We start from the raw sequence: 20,885 nt of genomic DNA, 5'->3' as shown, positions 1-20,885 counted from the left end.
ACTGTCACATGAACTCAGTATCTTGTCATTGCAGAGGCAGTAGTTTAAATGAGTTGCCTGGGGCTTAATACCATTCAGAGCTGCATTAAGTCTTAATGATTCCCATGCTTCCTGTAGCCTCTGCTCTGACCTCAAAAATGAAGGATTCAATGGACAACTGCTAAGAGCCCAGAGGCTCACAATAGTGAATAGGCACTCTGGACTGGAGCACCTAATAAAAGTAAGATAACGAATGCAAACAAATGCACACACACTTAAACAGCATATTTATAGCAGTCTTACTCACAAACACACATGCGGCAACAACAAACCATTCATGTTCCCTGATATTCTAAATCTCAAATTTCTCTCCTTTTTTCTACTTTAACATTCTAACCAGTTCCCTCTTTTTTTGTCATGTGACCATATTCAGAAATTGAAAGATGCATCAGAGAGAATGCTATGTTACAGGTACAATTAATTTCATGTATAAAAAAATTGCATGTATATTAGTGAATGTATGGGGTAAGCTTATAGTGATTGTAAGTTTTCCCTCCAAATGTAAACATAAACAAACAATTAAAAAAAGAATGCATATATTCAAGGAGCTTAATAAGAATAAATAAGTTTATTGCAAAAAATTAAACTTATATAACTTGCTTATAATTTATTAAAAAAAAATATATATAAGCAAGGTTTAAATATGGCTAGCTGTGGAACAAGCAATATTCAGGTATAGGCCTTCATTAAACGAATTGGATTTATTCATGACAAATAAACTGTTATTGTGTATTTAAAACACATTCCGGATATTGGTACTATGGCAGATGTTACCTGTTTGTAATGTATTTGTTATGTATAAATTAATGTCTTAATTTATGCCAAATATGCTCATATTAAGTTTAGTTTAAGTTAAAACTTTATAAATGTTTCTGCACCAAATTTCCATGGGGAAATTATATTTATATGGGTAAATCTGTATGCATGTGTGCATCTCATCATCAGTGCCTGAAGGACATCTAAGCAGTAAAACATGGCACAACTAACCCACTCTCCCTTAATTTATTATAGTGTTATTATAATGTCAATGGATTGTTGTCAGCATGATGAAGCCTCATAGTTTCAGTTAGGTGTTATCGCCTTGCCAAAGACAGTGTGCTCCCTGTACAGCAGGGCTCAAAGCTATTTTTTGCCCTCGTTCCATTCAAATGTCACAATTTTGAGACAAATTCCTCTTTTCTGTTCAAAGCCACAACTCTTTGTTCTTGTTTCCTATCTTAGAAAACCTCCTTCAGCAACTTCTTTATGAACCTCTGGTTTATTATTGGTTGAGGTGCAGTCTGCGCTCCACTGGCATTTTGGCCTTCAAGGCACCCATGAATTAAAGAAAGAGAATAGTGTATCATCGGCTATAGTGGAAGACTATCGGGTCCAGGAAAAGATTTGACTTTATAAATCTCCAGAGCTAGAGGACAATGGCAGAATTTTTTTTTTTTTTTTTTGATTCACTGGTGATTTATCTTCTGCAGTGCTTTTTCCTGCCAGTCACTATCAAGTTCAGTTCCAAATTGCACCTCTTCAAATTGTGGCAGTATTAGATTTGATTAAGAGAGGCAATCCATCACTACAATGACTGTTTATTTTTGCAAATATGCTTTCAAACTTTAAATGAAAGTTTAGAATGATGAAGCATCTGTAGGACGTTTCTCTTCAGCTTATGATAGGGTACATCCATTGTAGGTGGTGTTACGGACTATTACTCCTTATGTCTGCACCTGAGCATTTTGGATTTGCTTATTGGAATCTGTTCTCATCGTCTTCTTCAGTCAGTGATAAAGGCAGTAACAATTGTATTATTTGTGAACTAAAGTTCAGCTTTTCTTTTAAATAGTCAACTTATTTTAATCAGTCATTAAGCTTGTAAACACTGGTCAACGACACAAATATGTTGCTTTAACCCTTAAAGACCTAACATTTTTGGGGCACCTGACAACAAACCATGCAATAAAATATACTGTAAATGAACAAACGGTGCAAATAATCTTCTCAAACACAAATTGAAGAAAATATACTGAATAAAAATGGTTCAAAACACAAACTACATACAAAGAGAGAAATATACTGACTTTTGTGTGCTGTGCTTTGTGAGAGAGTGCTCTGCACACAATTATTTCTGTTTATTTTCATGCACACAAATTCCCACCCGCTTTCAAATTTAATTGTTCAGAGAAACGTGATCGGTGGTTCAAAAGACCAAACACTGTAGGCTTGTTCGACTTCACCTAGCAATGCGCAGACCGATCGGCGGCTGACTTGAAGCAGTGCATGCCGGTTAGAAATGTTGTCCGACTTGAGACAGCGCCGACAGCACGTGACTGTGACGTATGTCAACAAAGTACCGCAAGAGCGATTCGAGAGTAGCCGGCTGATGCAGCCGCTGCAGATTCTCAAAGGGGACTGCAGGAGGCTGCTTGAGCTGTGATGACGACACAGCTGATCCACGATTGGCCAAATTCACCGCATGACAGCGAACACGTGCGTTTCATGTTTATTCTAAAACCTTACGTTAAGCAAATGCTCACAAATCATTTATTTATAATAGTAAAACCTCTTTTCATGTAGCCGCAATGTTATATTCTCATGTTTATCAAACTAACACTGATAAAAACCGTTGACAACACTTCACTGATAGTGTAGGTTTATATGCTGAACTTTAATCTTGTCCAAATAGACGCTTTATTAAGCAGTACATAAAGTGTTGAATGAAAATGTCATTTGAAACATCGGTGTATTTGAGAAATATTGCATGTATTTAACTTCAGCTGTGATAAAGTTTGCAAACACAGTGCAAGCATCACCACGGAAGCAGAAAGTGTCCGACTTCACGTCTCCGTTTGCAGCTCCCCGACTGCACTCGGCTACTCTCGCCGATCGCATGCATCCAGCCGCAGCCGATGTCGAACACACCTTGTGTTTATTGGTTGAGATGATGACAGTTTCAATTAATCTGGGCACAGGGGGTGGGACTAATGATAAAAAAAAATAATTTCTATTTGGCTCAGGGGAACAACCAAGTGCGTTTCCTTGATAAATCAATGTTGCATATTTTGATGATGCATCCACGCTGACTACGGAGCCACTGAATGATCAATGTAAGAGAAATGTAATACTTCTGAAAGGCAGAGATTCTCCTCATTGCGGTGCAGTTTATATCATACAGATTGGATTAGCGGATTCAAAGTTATTAAAGATTTTAGAATGATAGTTATTTTTAGCAGCGGACGGCTATCTCTGTCTTTTAAGGGTTAAAGTAAGTACAGGTCTTCTAAATTATTACCATTTTTTTGTCACAGGCGGTTGCGAATTAAGTTGAAACTGGATCTACATGCAATAGAACTGGACCTACACGCAATAGAATTTTCAAAATTTATTTTAAACAAACCAATGTCCATCAGAGGAGGGTGGAAGGGAACTTAGGTGGAAGGCAGAGCAGGAAACCAGGATGGGCTGGGCCAGCGTGGAGGCAGAGGCGTAAGGGACCGGGGCGGAGATGAGGGCAGGAGCAGCCAGGCAGAAACCCCTAGCAGGCCAACCAGGATATCAGCCCAAGGCAGAGTTGAGGGAGGGAGGAGCCACAGGAGAACAACCGGGCAACAACAAAGGTCCTGGAGGGCAGGGTAGAGCCACAGTGAAAAGCGGCCATGGCGGAGCCAGAACACAGGAAAATCGAGGTAGAGGCAGAGCGACCAAGGAGCCAGGTAGAGCCAAAGTGAAGGCAGTGCCAGATGAAGTCGAAGGGGTGTTGAGAGGCTCAGAATTCCGTAATACAGGGAGTGTGACGTCTGACCAATCTGGAGCCAGTGGATACGAGGAAGCCTGGTGGAGTCGAAGCGATGACGATCTTGGGTGAAGCCAAGGGAGGGATGAGCCCTTGTTGATTGCTTATCAGGCCGAGGGGGAACTCAGGAGTTGACACCCCCTGAAAGGACAGGCAAACTCAAAGCCCAGGACAAATCCACACTGAAAGGTGGAGCCATCATCGGGAGAATCAAAGGGCTGTGAGGATGCATTGCAGACAGAGTTGGATGACTGGGCAAAGCAGACAAGCTTTACAAGAACACACAAGACGGGCATGAAATGCATGACTAACCCTTTTGGCTAACAACGAACAGGCAGGAAACTCTCATTAGAATTAGACAACACAGGTAGGGTGAGTGGGAGGCAGGAAAAGATGCACTCATTCTCAAAGTCAATAAGCGCTACTTCCTTTCTTACTGTTGATGATGACAAAATGTGCATTTAGAAGAATTTAGAAGATAGGTATTTAAAACTTATAGTCTCTCAATTCTACCAATATAAATCAATGATTTTGATGACATCCCTCTGCATTTCAGCAGTAAGTAGGTTAAGTGCAAATGAATAACACCTGTGTCTGATTGCAATTGGCGTGGAGAGACAGCACAAAAGCCGCTGCGGGAGGAGAGGAAGAGAGAGAGAGTTGGACTGGGACTAGGCGGTCACCCCTGAGCCAGAGCCGATACAGAGTTATTGAAGAGTTTACGAGTTGTGAGATTGAGTTGGAGAGATGGAGTTTTACGCCCTGTGCATACTTGTGTTTACCATTGTGTATGAGAAAGAAAGTTTCACTATTCCCAGTCACACCGACCCCGGCTTCTTCCTTCCCCACAATAAAAATAAGAACTAACTTGCTTATAATCCTGACTACACCGATGTTTTAGTGATTATAGTTTGGTAACGTTAGCTTGTAAGTCACCCACTACAACTAACAAGGTAATAAGCCAGTTTGTGAATGTAGTTAATGTAGATTTACTGCTGTGGTGGGCTCAATGTTATATGGAAGAACATCGAAGAAGCACGATAGTTTAATAATTAAATTCCGCATGGTGAACCTATGATAAGCAGCCCACCTACGTCGCTATATTTTATGTCGGATGGGATCGCCAAAATATCTCCAAACCCCTGAAGTTGAACGTACTAACTTGTCAACGATATCTGTGAGTTTTCTTCACTCTCTCTCCTTTTTCTCGCTCCACTTCACTCCGATCCTCCCAGCCTGTCAGCCACTGACTGTAAACAACAGCGCATGCGGCTCCCAGAAGCCCGGTCTGTAATGCGCATGCACAGAATTACGCATAGCGCGTAAACATTATATCGAGAATTTATATAATGAGAGAGAGAGACAATGTCAAAATTATAACCCAATATATAATTTCATTATGATGATATGCCAACACATCTGTGTTTGACGCCCCAGGTTTCTCAATAAATGGAGCACCCTGCTCGATGAAAAATTATGCTAAAGAGGTACCCTGTGCGTTAAAATGTGATGCCGATGGGTCCTGACCAAGCGTCAATATGTGACAAGTTGGGAGTGAGAACATGTTGAGTATTCAGATGTGTATCTAGCATGATTAGTTTTATTATTCCACATACACTCAACTTTCAAAAGTTCAGCAAGCTTTATGTCATAAGGTTCAGACAGGAAATTGTCTGTATCGATTTAACATTTTAATTCTGTTTCAAGACAGAGCTTGCTGATTTTCCCACTCTATTGCTCTTCTGTCTGAGCCTATAAATCATACAGAAGGACAGAGTGTAATTCAGCCTTACCCTACTGTAGTGTCATATGCTAAAAGCTGTTTTACATTATGTGGTAAGACACAACACAGTCTCATCTATCCAAGCCAAGGCTCGTGCTCTCAAACCAAAGTTCTCCTTTCACAAAATAACAATTACTCTTCATCCTCCAGAGTGAGAGGGCTGCAGAAATGGAAAAGAGTTGGGTAGTTTTGTAAAAGGTTTGAACTGATCTCACATTCAGCCAATTCTAGAAGGAAAAGGAAGCTTTTAAATTATGTAAATGAATGCTCTGAAACTCAAACATTGGCTAGAAATGAAAGCTGAAGAGAACAGCCAAGCGATATAAAGAGAACCATGTAATAGGAATTTATACCAATGAGAAATATTCATATCCACTGTTATAATCCACTAACTCTAAAAACGGAAAATCTAGTTGTTGAAGACCAAATGAAGTGTGACCACTTGACCAATGTCAATTTAAGCAGTTAAATTGGGAAGGAGATCAAATACAGAAAAAAAGTCATTCAGCTCTGCCAAGATAATGCGCATTGATGTTGACTAATTAGTTTCTGCATTCTATAAATGAAATCTTTTCAGAGTCTGATAGCCCTCATGCTATGAAGAGATAAAGGCCTGTACCACAAGTGGTTGTAACAAAATGCATGAATATAAAAATGAGAAAAGCAGAGATTAGAAAGTCTACTTTGCTAAAATGGGATTTAAACACAAATTATGATTCACAATTCCTATTGTGGAATAATGCATTCAAGCCAGTGAGTAATTTAGGAATTGAATTGCAGTGAGATGCATTCTCTCTCTCGAATCTAAAGTTACCGAACTAAAGGCATAGGGAGAAACTCACAACCTGATTGGTCGCTTATATGACGTAGGAGCTTGCGTACCGAACATTCAGAACAATGCTGTGTGCTGGATTAAACACGATCATTTTATGCGTGTACATATGGCATTATTTTTACCCGCTGAGAACTCATGAAGAGCTCATAAAATGTTAAAAAAAGCAGCAGGATTTCCTCCGTTGTGCAGAAAAGAGACGGGCGTCTCTTATGCAAAAGAGACGGCCGTTCTGTCGTCTGTACCTGCTAATAATGGGCAACACAGGTCCTTTGATGAGAAGAACCAGGTATGCTTTTCGTGCGTTTTTTCTAGCATTTTCGAAACATGCTCGTCTGACCAAATATTGATTAGGCACCTCCTCGTTGCTCCACGTTTGCCCTCTAACGTTAATGTTACTCATTTTGGATACACCGATCTTTCCGTGCCGTCAAATCAGCTGACTATGTGTCGCATGTTGTGACATTACGTCCGGTTTTTGGTCCGTTTACATGTCTTTGGTCCATTTTGCGTTCATATATCAATCAAATCGCACCAGAGTTCGTTTGGAAGCGGACCGAGACCCATCTTTTTAGCGGTCTCGGTCCGCTTGTTTGGTGCGCACCAGGGTTCGGATGGCAGCGTTCACATATGTTCAAATGAACCGCAATAACTGAGCTAACACACCAGGGTTCGTTTTAATCGAACCAAACATGACAAGTGTGAACGCACCCTAAGTCTCCTCTCTTGAAACATGTAGTATATTTTAGGCGTTATGTTTACATGATCCTGCAAGATAATATTGATGATCAGGATTTGTCCTTAAATTTTCGGCATGAGGATTTTAATTATGTAATTTTTGCCACTACAAATAACATGAAGTGATTTAATTGTGGCGAAATGGGGCATATGATCCGTGCATGTCCAGGTAGACAGGATAGGCCAAATGAGAGGCCGTTACAGGCTTTAGAGGATAGAAACATTGTAAATGTAAATCGGAATGTCGCTGGGATAGTCGCAGTTGATGAGGTGCCTGGACCGGGTTCGGTGCAGACAGCGGCGCAGGCAGCGGCTGTTACAGTGACAGCGGCTGTAGAGCGGGCAGATCGCTCTGAGGAAGATGAAGGTATGACGGTTACTGTGGGTGAAGATAATCAAGTGGAGAATAGAGACTGTGTTGTTGACACTGTAGACAAATCATCTGTTAATCTTGAAAGTGTGATGGAGACTGAGTTAGATGATTGTGCTTTTAAAACGCCATTGAAGCGAAGGCTAGAACAAAGTCCTTCAGATCAGCAAGCAAAAAAAGCTTTGGGTTGTAATTTAAGTCAAACGGACACAGAAAGTGAAAGTGATTTTTCGGAATGCAGTGTGGCATGCAGTTTGCCGCTAATTGGTTTTTCGAATAGGAACTATAGTTCAGATGACATTAAATCCTTTTTGAAGGCAACTAAGAATGCGAGAAAAGTTCGTATTGAAGAGCATTTTCCTGATGTGATGCAGTTCATTGATAAAGCATGAGTATATAGGAGTGAAGGGTGTTTTAGCAATCAGGAAATATATTGTCTAAAGAAAATACTTGCCAAGCTTAATGCCCAACCAGAGTCCAATAGTTGCAATGAAAAATGAAAAGCACATGTATTTGGGTTTGTGTTTGTTAAGTCTAATTAAATTTTTTTTCTTTCCTCATTTATAGGAGAAACATGTATTGCTTCTCTGAATATGAATGGGGCAGAGAAGCGAAAAAGCGGTTTCATCTGTTCGAAACAATTAGACAGAAAAAACTGCATGTTTTATTTGCTCAAGAGACTCATAGTGATGAGATAAATGCGAGTGATTGGGCAAGAGAGTTTGTTTTTTAGAGGATTGTCTATTTTAAGTCATTTGAGTTCTACCAGTGGAGGTGTTCCTATTTTATTTTCCAAAAGTTTCATTCCTTGTTCTTATCAAATGGAAGAGATTTTAAACGGCAGACTGTTAAAAGTCAGAGCCCAGTTTGAGAACAGTTTTTTGTATTTATTTCTGTGTATGTTCCTACCAGAGCAATCGAAAGAATATGTTTTTTAGATACTTTGAGTAATGTATTAGCAAATTTTAGCGCAGAAGATTTTTTATTTTATTTTTTTTATTTTTGGGGGGGGGGGGGGGGGGGTTAATTGTACGGAACACTTAACAGACAGAAATCATGTTGAGCCTCACATGCCATCACGAAAGAGACTCATTGAATTGATGAATTCAGATGAGATTGCTGATGTGTGGAAAAGTTTCCATTTTACGCAAAGGCAGTATACTTGGACGCATGTTCAAGATAACTTGGTATCTCTAGCAAGGTTGGATAGGTTCTATGGTTATAATCATCAACTTAATCTTTTTAGGGGATGTTCTATCATCCTAGTTGGTTTTTCTGACCATAGTCTAGTTAAATGTAATGTGACTGTGGGTTAAATTAAGCCAAAAAGTGCTTATTGGCGCTTGAATAACAATCTGTCATGTGACCTTTTTTTTAAAGATATTTTTAAAGAGTTTTGAATTGATTTTAGATCTAAAAAATCTTCCTTTCAATCTGTGCAACAGTGGTGGGACTTTGCAAAAACACAAGTTAGACAGTTTTGCCAACATTATACCTTTAATGCCACACGAGAAAGAAAAAATGCAAATGAAATGTTAGAAAAAGAATTAAAAGGATTGCAAGAACTAGCTGATGTCGCTGGAGATTTGACTGCTACCAAGAGTTTTAAAGAGAGAAAAATATATGCAATATTTCTGTGGGAAGGTGGACGAGCGAAAGAGTGAGCGAGACCGGGGCGTGATTGTGAATGAGCGTCACCTGCGAGCCACACCGAGTCCTCTGAGGGAGCTCGGAGGCATAAGGACGAGAGATCAACAGACCTGGATATGACGTTGAGTTTTGTTTACGTTTTGTTTACGTTTTATTATGTGTGTGCGTGTGGCAGTTGTCCGTGAGGGGCTGCCCACGTTACTTTCGTTTTGTTTGGTTAAAGTCTTTTAAATGTTTGCCGGTTCCCGCCTCCTTCGTCCCCCTAATACATACTGTATTACAATTTATATGTCCAAATTACCATTAGGCCTTCACATACACGCAACAACGATATGCCATTTGAACAATTACGTCAACACAACTTTTGTTGATGCCTCTCGTAGCCCAGTCGGAGCGAGCATTGCAGGAGTAGCAATGGATGAAGTAAAAAGTAAAGTTGGTGAGTGGAGTATATGAAATTGTTGACAACGAGTCTTTAAAGGGGGGGTGAAATGTTGTTTCATGCATACTGAGCTTTTTACACTGTTAAAGACTTGGATTCCCATCCTAAACATAGACAAAGTTTCAAAAACTAATGTTGGACATTTGATGGAGTATTTCTGTGTCAAAAAATTTTTTTCCGAGTATGGGTCCGCTTGACGTCGATAGAGTGGAATGTCCTTATATGGGCTGTACGGGCTCTTATCCCAGTAGGGAGCGCGCGTGCGCTCCACTTTATTCCTATGGGTGACATCAAGGGACTTCAACGCTTCAGCAAAGCATTCCGGGAAGGCAGCGCTGCATTTGAACCGATTTGAACGCAGAAATGACGGGAAGCTTCACAACATCGCTTCAGTCACGTCGCAAAGTGGATCTCCACGGTCACTGCTGTCACAGGACTTCACCAAATCATACCAAAGAAGTGTGTTTTTGACGGAGCGGTCCCAGCGATAAAGGTTCGGTCCTGCTTTGGAAGCAGCCGGTGAGTAAAACTGCTTCAAATGTCTATGCTGTTGGCTATCGTCGCGTGAGTAAACATCAGTAAACGACACGATCGCGTGCTTCGTCATTCAAATGCGCTAACGGTTACTCCATAGTTGTTCTATGTATAACGTTACACAAGTCTGACTTGCAAAACCGTTTTGCTTGCTACTGCTAAGGTTTAGTCGCATACAATAGTCCATAAACTGAATCATGTCCTCATAAACTGCGAGTAAAGACACACAAATGTTGACAGGCCACTAAATACAGTCCATACTACAGAGACGGACGTCCTGCTGTTGCTGTTTCTCCTGTTCAATTTATTTCAGCCTCCGAATCTGATTCTGGATCATATCTGTATTAGCTGAATCTGATCGATAGCCATGGGTTTCTCCACGCTTGAGGACGTCACCGCTTTGTGTGCACTCGTCATTCTTTAGCTCCGCCCACACAATACGCCTCCAGGCGCTCGTTTTTTTCCGGAAAGACTCGGTACAGCCTATATTTCTTTTATAAATATAATAAAACTAAAGACTTTTCAGAGATATAAAGGATGCAATACTACTCTAGAGGTACTTAAGATTGACATGAGATTGACTGAAATGTTTGGAATGTTGACTGAGTGTTTCACCCCCCCTTTAAAGGCAGAGCCTCTTTCATTAGCCCATTCATGACGCTGTTGATGTTGAGAGGTGCAAGATAAAAAATAAAGCATTTTAATTTAAATGATTTTAGCGTGATTTATCGCGGGCACAGATCAGGTAACGGGCCAAATATTAACGGGTCTGGGCGAGTGCGGATTTAATTTTGATATTTTCAAAATCAAATTGTTTTGAATCGAAAATCTTTTTGAATCGAAAATCGATTATGAATTGAATCGTGGCATCAATAATCGGAATCGAATTGAATCGTGAGATGGAAAAAGATTCCCACCCCTACCGTGAACGCACTTGTTTCAGTCATAAACCATGATACTAGCTAGCGAAGAATGGTCCTTATTGTTTTCAGAAGGAGAATATATTTCATGCTTTTATGTATTGCAAAAGGCTTTTACCATTGTTTCAAGTTTTAAAGAGTTTATTTTTTTGTTTTGATGAGATTTTTTTCTTTGGAAATATTTATTTGTGGTTTTAAATATACATACGGAGACGTCGATTTTGTTGCCAGTTACTGAACTTTCTACTGGGTCAAGCGAAGAAGGTGATATATGACACTAGGAAAATAATAATTGAACGCAATTCGAGTCTTAATTTTCAAATTGTGTTTCTTAACCTAGTCAAATCCAATTTTAATTGACTTTCAGTATTATAAGGCTATGGGAGATCTTATGTTTTTGAATTGATTTGGTGTTACAAGGGGGCTCTGTGTGAAATTATTGATGAGAGTTTACAGTTTGCACATGTTTTAGAATTATTTTTATGGGCATTTGATATACTGAATATGTATATTTTTGTAGTCTGGTAGGTAGGAACTGAATGTATTAGTTTAGGTTATTTGTATTAAGGTTTGTTAAAATTCAAAATATTCTCTCTCTCTCTCTCTCTCTCTCTCTCTCTCTCAAAAAAAAGAAGGCTTTCAATTTAACTAACATGATCTCATGAGTATTTGTGTGTATTTCTATGTAAAGTGTGGTTCACGGAAATTTATTTATGTTTTCATACACACTGAAACTTACATTATTCATGTATTTACAGCACTAGAATGTAAATTATTTATGTATTGCAGGTTTACAGATGTACAAATGTGTAAAAATTCTTATTTATAAATATTTAAATTATGGCATTAATGTTTTGATTATATCGTATTTAATTGTCATATAAATGAGAATGTTTTCAGTTGCATTTATTATGCAGTTTATTCATACTTAATATTAAATGATAATATTTTGTTTTGTTCTATGAATTCTGCTAAAAAAATCTTGTTTTAAAGGATTAAATAATGTTAAACAAGACTACACTTTAAAACCTTAAAATTAATAATATTTTTGTATTCGTTTTAGTGCTGCATACTGAGCTTTTTGCACTGTTAAATACTTGGATTCCTATCCTAAACATGGAAAAGCTTCAAAAATAAGTTGGACGTTTGATGGAGTATTTCAGTGTCAAAAATACTCCTGGTTACTCACAAGTTTCAGAACGTTTTTTTTTTCGAGCATAGGTCTGTGTGATGTCAGATGAGGCGGAATTTCTTTGTACGGGCCGCAAGAGAGCAAATGCACGCATGCCCATACAGGTTCTTTGCTCGGCTTTAGGAAGGCCGCAGTCACAGGACTTCACGAAATCAACAATGTCACCACCAAAGAAGTGTGTTTTTGATGGAGCGGTCCCAACGATAAAGGTTCACAGTCGCGCTTTGAAGCAGCTTCAAATATCTGTGTTGTTGGCTTACAACACATCAGTAAACAACACGATTGTGTATAGTTAATTTATCAATGGACTATGCAATGTAAATGTTTGGTGTGTGTTTAAATGAGAAACACACCCGTTTATACGGGAGGTCGTGAGTTATTGCAGACGCTTCGAGTCATTTAAGTTGATCATTGCATCAAATCAGCTGGTACACTACAAGACTGTTTGCTCCGCGAGCCGGCCGCGATCACACAAGCTTAAACACAGACACCGGAGCTTTCAATGTTGCTGCTATAGCTTCAGATACAAAAAATAAAGAAAAAAATGTCTGCAAATGATTTCTTGAAATGCAGAGAACAGTAGCGAAACAACCAGAGGGAGAGAGAAGGGTGCGCATGAGAGAGAAAGAGAGAGTGTGTGTCCCCTATTTGGCAATAGGGGATAGTCATATGCTGGTAAAAATCGGGCCGACACCCCGAACTTTTTAAACATGCTTAAAAATTATCGTAAGGTCGGGAGGTGCTCCTACCGTGCTCGGCTCGTCTCGCATTTCCTTTCATATGCGCGCAATTTCTCCCGAGAAAAAAAAAAACTTCTGCGAGTTCGTACAACCTCAAAAATTGCACTGTGTACGCCCGCCTTAAGCATATACAGTTACAGTACCACATACAGATGTCCTGCTGTTGCTGCTGCCTGTTAAATTTCAGCCTCCGGATCTGATTCTGGATCATATATGTATTAGTTAAATCTAATTGATAGCCATGGTTTATTTAGGGTAACATTTTCTTTTACACGCTTGAGGATGTCATAGCTTTAAGATGTCATAACTCTCAACGCGGTAGCTGCGCGTGCTCGTCATTATTTAGCTCCACTAGGGCTGCACGATTTGGGGAAAATATATAATTGCGATTATTCTGGATAAAATTGCGATTGCGATTTAAAATGCGATTATTGTTATTATAATTTTTTTTTACAAATGTAAAATGTGTGTATATAACATTTTGTGTTTTTATATTAATGTGACTAATAATAATTATTATGATTATTATTACTGCTAAAATATTTGACAAATAAAACGTATTACCATTACAATAACATTTTCATAATTACAAATAAAAAGAGTATGTCAGAATAAATATAACAATATAATACTAATACTAATTATTATTATTTTTGTAATATTTTACAGAAAACTTATTTTACACACAAAAAAAAACTCCTGGGTTACCTATTAATATGTAGACAGCCTATAACTAAAAACATTAGAAAGGTCTAAGCCTAAGGAGTTATTGTAAAAAAATAAAAAAAAATAAAAGATATATGTGTGTGTGTGTGTGTCTGTGTGTTGTTTATCTGTGATTTCAATTTCTTAAAGTCTGTCTTTAATATGAAATATTAACCTCTTGTGCATCCACTGTGGGGGAAACCCTCCTGTACATTGAAGAAAAACATGGATTGTCCAATAAATGTATATATATATTTTTTAAGTTTATTAAGTTTTAAAATGTATTAAGTATATTGTTTTTCTTATTATTGATTATCCAAAGTTTTTAATTCATACTGAAAGCTAGAGGGCGCCCTTGAGCGGAAAACGCCACATTTGCCTCAGAGAAGTAATGACGTTCTGTAAACAGAAGATAGAGACGCTTTGATTAAAGATGACGACAATAAACACGACTGCAGCAAAATGTGGTGTATTTGAGTTCATCAAGCCGTCAAAGGTATTTTCATAATAATAAAGTGTATTATAATGCAGTGCTGATTGACATAGAATACTATAAAATAACGCATCGTCTGCCTCACTGTGATGAGAAGCCACATCAGATCACACTCGACTGACGATATGAAGTGAGTTAAACATGTTATTAAACGTTGTTTTTTGCTGAACAGGTTTATGAGCGCTTCACTAGTTTGTGAAGATGTTTGACTCGTGTTGCTTTTTCAAACGCACGTTATAAACGACTCAAACTCGCAGTCTTTCAGATGGAGCAGCGTTTATCACAGAGCCGCTCTTCGCTAACACACTGGGCATTTATTTATTTAATTTAAATCGCAGCCTTTGAGCTTTCACAATTGCACACAAGCCAAATCGCGATTGCGGTTCGATTTCGATTAATCGTGCAGCCCTAAGCTCCGCCCACCCGATATGCCTCCAATCCTCTCGTTTTTTTCTCGGAAAGACTCGGTACAGCCTATCTTTCTTTTATAAATATAATAAAACTAAAGACTTTTCGGAGATATGAAGTAGGAAATACTACTCTATAGGTACTCAAGATCACGGGCACGAAGATGACTCTTGTGCAGTAGAAAATACATAGCAGACTCCCCAGAACAATGTTCAATCTTAAATTGAGCTTGGTCTGGTGATAGCAAGGAACATATCCAAATTTAGGCCTTTATTAATGGTTCTTCATCATTGATCATGGATCCCTTGTTATAAATTTAACAATGTACACCTCAGGAAGCATTACAACCCGTTTTATGACAGTGATAACCAGATAATAAGCTCATAGGTTCTGGTCTGTCATCTTTCTGTTGAAGTAGGTCTGAATGAATAATGGAGTGAATCTGATAACATTTTCAGCAACTAATAACTTAAATTCTGCTCTGTACCTCATTAAAAAAAAAGCTAGATAGAGGACTGCAACTGCAAGACATTGTCATTTGAACTGCTTTTGGTACTGATTTTGACATTTTTGCAAAAAATGAATTATTTACAGAAGTCGGTTCAAAATTGAGCTTGCACGTATGTGAGATTCCTGAGACACGACGCTGAGCTTCACGTCCGGTGTGCGACCACCTAGGCATAACCGGCTTTAGAACGTGCATGTTAATGCACTCAAAGTGTTCTTTTCCTCTCTAGGTAGGTATTTTTAAAAAAAAATTTATTTATCAAAATGTTCTTTTATATATTTGTGTGATGTTCTGTATTTCGATCGCAGCTTTAAAATGTTATAAGAAAACGTCTTACGGATGTTTATCCACCAGATTAACTTTTATTTACACCTAAATAAGAAAGCCATTGTCAGTTCGTCTGTCAGTTGGCAGGCGGTTTTGGTCGCTTTATTAAAAGTTGCTCCTGTGTGCAGTGTGTAAATGAAAATAAAAATAGTTTTACCCTCCTGCTGACTATAATTGTCGTACCCCTCCCAAACCATTCACACACACATAGATGATTTTACCATCAGTCGACTATAGAAAGATTCGACAATTCTGATTCGAATGTGTAAATCCTGTGTCGGGACACCCCTAATAAATATGTACTTTTTAACCTAAATTGCTCACCTTGTGCTGTTCTGCTGCTCCATTTTCTGATATCCGGGCATGATGTGCTGCCAAAATGGCAACGGCCAGCTTGTCTCTACTTTACGCTTCAAAACTGCTCTTCAGGATCCTATGGGTGATGTCATAGACACTACTTCCACATTTTTTACAGTCTATGGTGTTTACATTAGGGGTAAAGTACACCCAGCCGGTTGTTATCGCAGAATAAACCGCTTCGCGCCGGGGTCCTGATCACTCTGTCTGGGTTTATTCTGCGATAACAACCTGCTGTGTGTACATTATCCCGCTTATTACATGGCTGTCACAATTCACCAGTGTGAGTGCCCATGATCACCATCAGAGGGCACTCCACCCCGGGCTGTCACTCCATCACAAACTTCATTACCCATAATCCTTGGACTCATTAGCACTCGCTGTTTACACCTGTGTCTCATCACCTCTTTACCTCTACCTATATATACCTTGTTCACTCTGTCATTCATTGCGAAGTCTTGTTTAGTATCACAACTGCATTTCTGAGCGTTTCCCTGTTTTCATGTATCTTGGTCTTTGATTTCTTGTCTTCTCCGTGGATTACCCTTTTGCCTGTTCCTTCTGTTTCGTTTGCCTTTTCGGACTGATTTCCTCTTATGACCTTTTGCCTGTTCCCTATATCGAGGGAACTTCGCACTGCGTCGGAACGACGATTTGGGGATACTCCCTTAGCATGAACGCGTCTGAAGTATGAATGAAACTAGTCCAATCCTTATTGGTCCTACGTCATGACGTAGATGTGACGGCATACCCGGAAGCTATAAAGGGGAGCCCGGCGCATAGTAGCGTCAGTTATCGCTCTTCAGCATAACGCTCTGTGTGTGTTTGAACATTGTCTGTCTATTTATTGTTGTCTGTCCCATATAAATATATATATATTCAGTAAAAAAGAGACCTAAGAACAAAGATAATATGTCTAGTTCTGAGTTTAAGAGGTGCGTGCATCCGTGTCCCCGCTACATCTCGGGAACGGACACGCACTCTCTTTGTGTACAGTGCCTGGGCGTTCAGCATGCTCAGGCGGCTCTCGAGGGAGCCGCCTGCAGCCACTGCGAGCTGCTGACGCTCAGGGTGCTGAGGTCTCGGTTGGCGGTCTTTGACGAGGCCGGCCAACCACGCGAGCCCCGGGGTTCTGGGCCTGCGTCCGCTGAGGCGGCGCGGCGTCGCAGATCATGGGGCTCGCAGCTGGACGTATCAGCGGAGATTGAGACTGCCGAGGCACTTTCTCAATCTTCCTCTGATAGTTCAGAGATTCTCCCACCTCGTGTGGAAGCCCGCGAAGCGGCTTCTTCCCCCGGGGTGGAGAATCAGATGTTGATTCTCTCCGGATCCGAGGATCCGGAAGATATCAACATCGAGGCGGGTGGGGCCGCATATATGTCACCACCGCACCCACCCGCCCAAGAGGAGCTTATCGAGGTACTGACTCGTGCCGTGGCCAAGTTAAATATCGATTGGCCACAAGAGAGGCAGGAAGTCCAGCCATCCAGCAGGCTGGACGACCGGTTTCTCTCGCGCCGGGCTCAGTCGCCTCGCCGGGGCTTGCCGTTCTTTCCGGACCTGCACAATGAGTTGTGTAGGTCCTGGAATAGACCATACTCCGCGCGCATATCCAACCCCCCAGTATTAGATTATGCTAATGTTATGGGTGCGCGCGAGGCAGGCTACGGGACGATGCCGCGGGTGGAAGATGCTCTCGCGAGCTATCTGTCACCCGAATCGGCATCGTCCCTAAAAGCCCCGGTACTGCCCACCAAGCCATGCAGGGACACATCAGCGTTGGTGGGCAGGGCATATATGGCGGCGGGTCGGGCTGGTAGCGCTCTGCACACCCTATCGATATTGCAGGCGTACCAGGCCGACCTATTAAAAGAGCTTGACGAGGGAGAAGGTCCCTCCCCGGAGGATGTATTAGAGCTTAGGAAGGCTGCTGATCTGTCTCTCCGCGTCACCAAGGAGACGGCCCGTGCCATCGGCCGCTCCATGGCCTCTATGGTGACAGTGGAGAGACATCTGTGGCTAAATCTTTCGGGGATGAAGGAGAAAGATAAGACTTTTCTCCTAGACTCCCCGATCTCGCCTTCTGGCCTGTTCGGCGACGCCGTTAATTCGGTCGTCGACAGGTTTCAGGAGGCGAGGAAACAGTCAGCAGCCTTCCGACAGTTTCTCCCTCGTCGGCCAAAACCAGCAAAGGCTGCCACTAGTGGGCAGCCGCAGCCGTCAGCCAGCTCCTCGCACCGTCAGGTGCAAAAAGAGAGCGTCGCTTCTAGAGCCCCTCCTCCGGGAGCTTGGCAACAGAGGCGGCGCTCTCACCAGCAGGCTTCCGTGCAGAAGGGCGATCTAAGGAACGTCCTTCTCGCTAAGAAGGCTGCTGGGAAGAAGTCCTAGCTGTGGTAGGGCTTCAGAGAGCGGTCCCCCTCGCGCGGGAACAACCGAGGTTGTCTCTCGCGCGACGCTCTCGAAGGGAAAACGATGTGGTAATCCCGCCGTCACAGACGCTTCGGGCCACATCGTTTTTCCTAGGGCACGTTTCGATCCAGTCGCCTCGAGTAAGACCTGCGACTGGGCGGGACGAGTGTCCAAATATCGAAAATCGTATTTCGTCCCCTGCCGGGCATCCGCTTCAGGGGCCGGGAAACGAGACTCAAATAACACCCGAGACCAGCCTCGAGAGGCTGATTCCCTTAGTAGATTATCTCGGCGCATGGAAATGCCTTCCGAATATATCCACATGGGTCCTGCGTACTGTAGAAATAGGGTACAGACTGCAGTTCGATCACCCCCCGCCAAAGTTCAATGGGGTGACATGGACTGCAGTGGTGCCAGAGCGGGTTCGGGTAATGGAACAAGAAGTAAAATCCTTGCTGGCAAAGGGGGCCATAGAGTGGGTCCCGCCGTCAGAGAGGGAGGCCGGGTTCTACAGCCGGTACTTTATAGTTCCAAAAAAGGATGGAGGGCTTCGGCCGATTTTAGATCTGAGGTATCTGAACCGGTCTCTGAGGAGATTCAGGTTCAAGATGTTAACCATTCCCACGATCGTGAGTCAGATCCAGCCCAAGGACTGGTTCGTCACGATAGATTTAAAAGACGCCTATTTTCATGTCTCCATCCTTCCATGCCACAGGAAGTTTCTGAGGTTCGCTTTCGGGGGCGAAGCGTACCAATATCGAGTGCTTCCCTTCGGTCTAGCTCTTTCCCCTCGCACGTTTACCAAATGTATGGATGCAGCTCTGGCTCCATTGAGACTTCAGGGCATCCGAATACTAAATTACATCGACGACTGGCTTATTCTGGCCCAGTCGTCCGAAATGGCAGTTCAACATCGAGATGTAGTTCTAGCACATATCCAACGCTTGGGGTTGAGGCTCAACACAAAAAAGAGCGTGTTGACGCCAGCCCAGAAAACGACCTTTCTGGGGGTAGTATGGGATTCGGTTTCGATGCGGGCGCAACTCTCCCCCGCACGAATCAAGACCATTCTGGCGGTAGTCTCAAGAATAAAGCTAGGCCAGAGTATCACTGTGAAACACTTTCAGATAGTGTTAGGGCATCTAGCGGCAGCGTCCAACATTATTCCGTTCGGCCTGCTACATATGAGAGCTCTACAGTGGTGGCTGAAAACCAAGGGGTTTTCCCCCAGAGGGAACCCATTCCGTATGATCAGAGTCACGCGCAAATGCCTTCGGGCTCTAGGTATATGGAAGAAAGCTTGGTTTCTGTCCCAAGGGCCAGTCCTGGGAGCATCATGTTGCCGGAAAACCGTTTCAACAGATGCTTCCCTAACTGGTTGGGGCGCGGTCATGGAAGGCCGCTTTGCGAGGGGTCTATGGGAGGACCATCATTCGACCTGGCACATAAACTGCCTGGAAATGATGGCGGTTTACAGGGCTCTCAGGAGTTTCCTCCCAGAGCTTCGCGGGTACCACGTTCTAGTCCGTACAGACAATACGGCTGTCGTGGCATATCTGAACCACCAGGGGGGGTTGAGGTCGCGCCCGCTATGCAAACTGGCGCATCTCATTCTTCGCTGGTCACAAGACAGACTGTTATCCCTCAGGGCAATGTATATCCCGGGGATACAGAATCAGGGGGCAGATATACTATCGAGGCAAGGGCTGAGGCCCGGGGAATGGCGGCTCCACCCAGAGGTGGTGGAGGCGATTGTCAGGAGGTTCGGCCCAGTGGAAGTGGATCTGTTTGCGTCTCGAGAGACGTCCCACTTTCCACTGTGGTTCTCCCTCACGCACCCAGCCCCGCTGGGGTTGGACGCCATGGTACAGACGTGGCCGAGGCGGCGTCTGTATGCATTTCCCCCCGTCGCTCTGCTCCCAGGGGTCCTGGAGAGGGTTCGGCAACAGGGAGTCAGTCTCCTTCTGGTAGCTCCTTGTTGGCCGACTCGGGTATGGTTCTCGGACATAATAGCGCTGTTGGCGGATCACCCGTGGCAGGTCCCTCTGAGGAGGGACCTCCTATCACAGGCGGGGGGCACAATATTTCACCCCCGCCCCGAAATCTGGAACCTCTGGGTCTGGCCCCTGAGGGGGCCAGGTTCCGAGAGGAGGGCCTGCCGGCAGACGTTATAGAGACCTTACTTAGCTCTAGGGCCCCGTCTACTAGGAGATTGTACAGCCTCAAGTGGAATGTTTTCGTCACTTGGTGTAGAGAACGTGAGGTGGACCCAGTTAACTGCCCAGTGGCTTCAGTACTGGAGTTCCTCCAAGATCGTTTCTCTGCAGGGCTTACCCCGTCCACACTTAAGGTGTATGTGGCAGCTATTGGAGCTTTCCACGCTCCGTTAGGTGATGGGCCTTTGGGTAGGCATCAGTTGGTTGTACGCTTCCTTCGTGGGGCGCGTAGGTTAAGACCTGTAGTGCGTACCAGAGTTCCAACCTGGGATCTGGCAGTGGTTCTCGAAGGCCTGGCTGAGGCCCCCTTCGAACCACTGGAGACAGCAGAACCTAAGAATCTAACGCTTAAAGTGGCGTTCCTCCTAGCTATTACCTCTCTCAGGAGAGTGGGAGATCTTCAAGCTTTGGCCATCACGCCAACCTGCTTGGAGTTTGCCCCGG

The 20,885-nt window shown here is 42.5% G+C and overlaps 1 protein-coding gene across 1 annotated transcript in view; it reads right to left on the bottom strand.

The window, feature by feature from the left end:
• The window catches only part of LOC137041203 (uncharacterized protein C14orf132-like), a 57,638-nt gene that overhangs the window by 17,197 nt on the left and 19,556 nt on the right, over positions 1-20,885 (bottom strand). The gene's annotated exons all lie outside the window — the stretch shown is intronic.

Source organism: Pseudorasbora parva, chromosome 15 (genome assembly GCF_024679245.1).
Source record: "Pseudorasbora parva isolate DD20220531a chromosome 15, ASM2467924v1, whole genome shotgun sequence".
NCBI lineage: Eukaryota > Metazoa > Chordata > Actinopteri > Cypriniformes > Gobionidae > Pseudorasbora > Pseudorasbora parva.
This window is presented reverse-complemented; position numbering and strand designations above follow the sequence as displayed.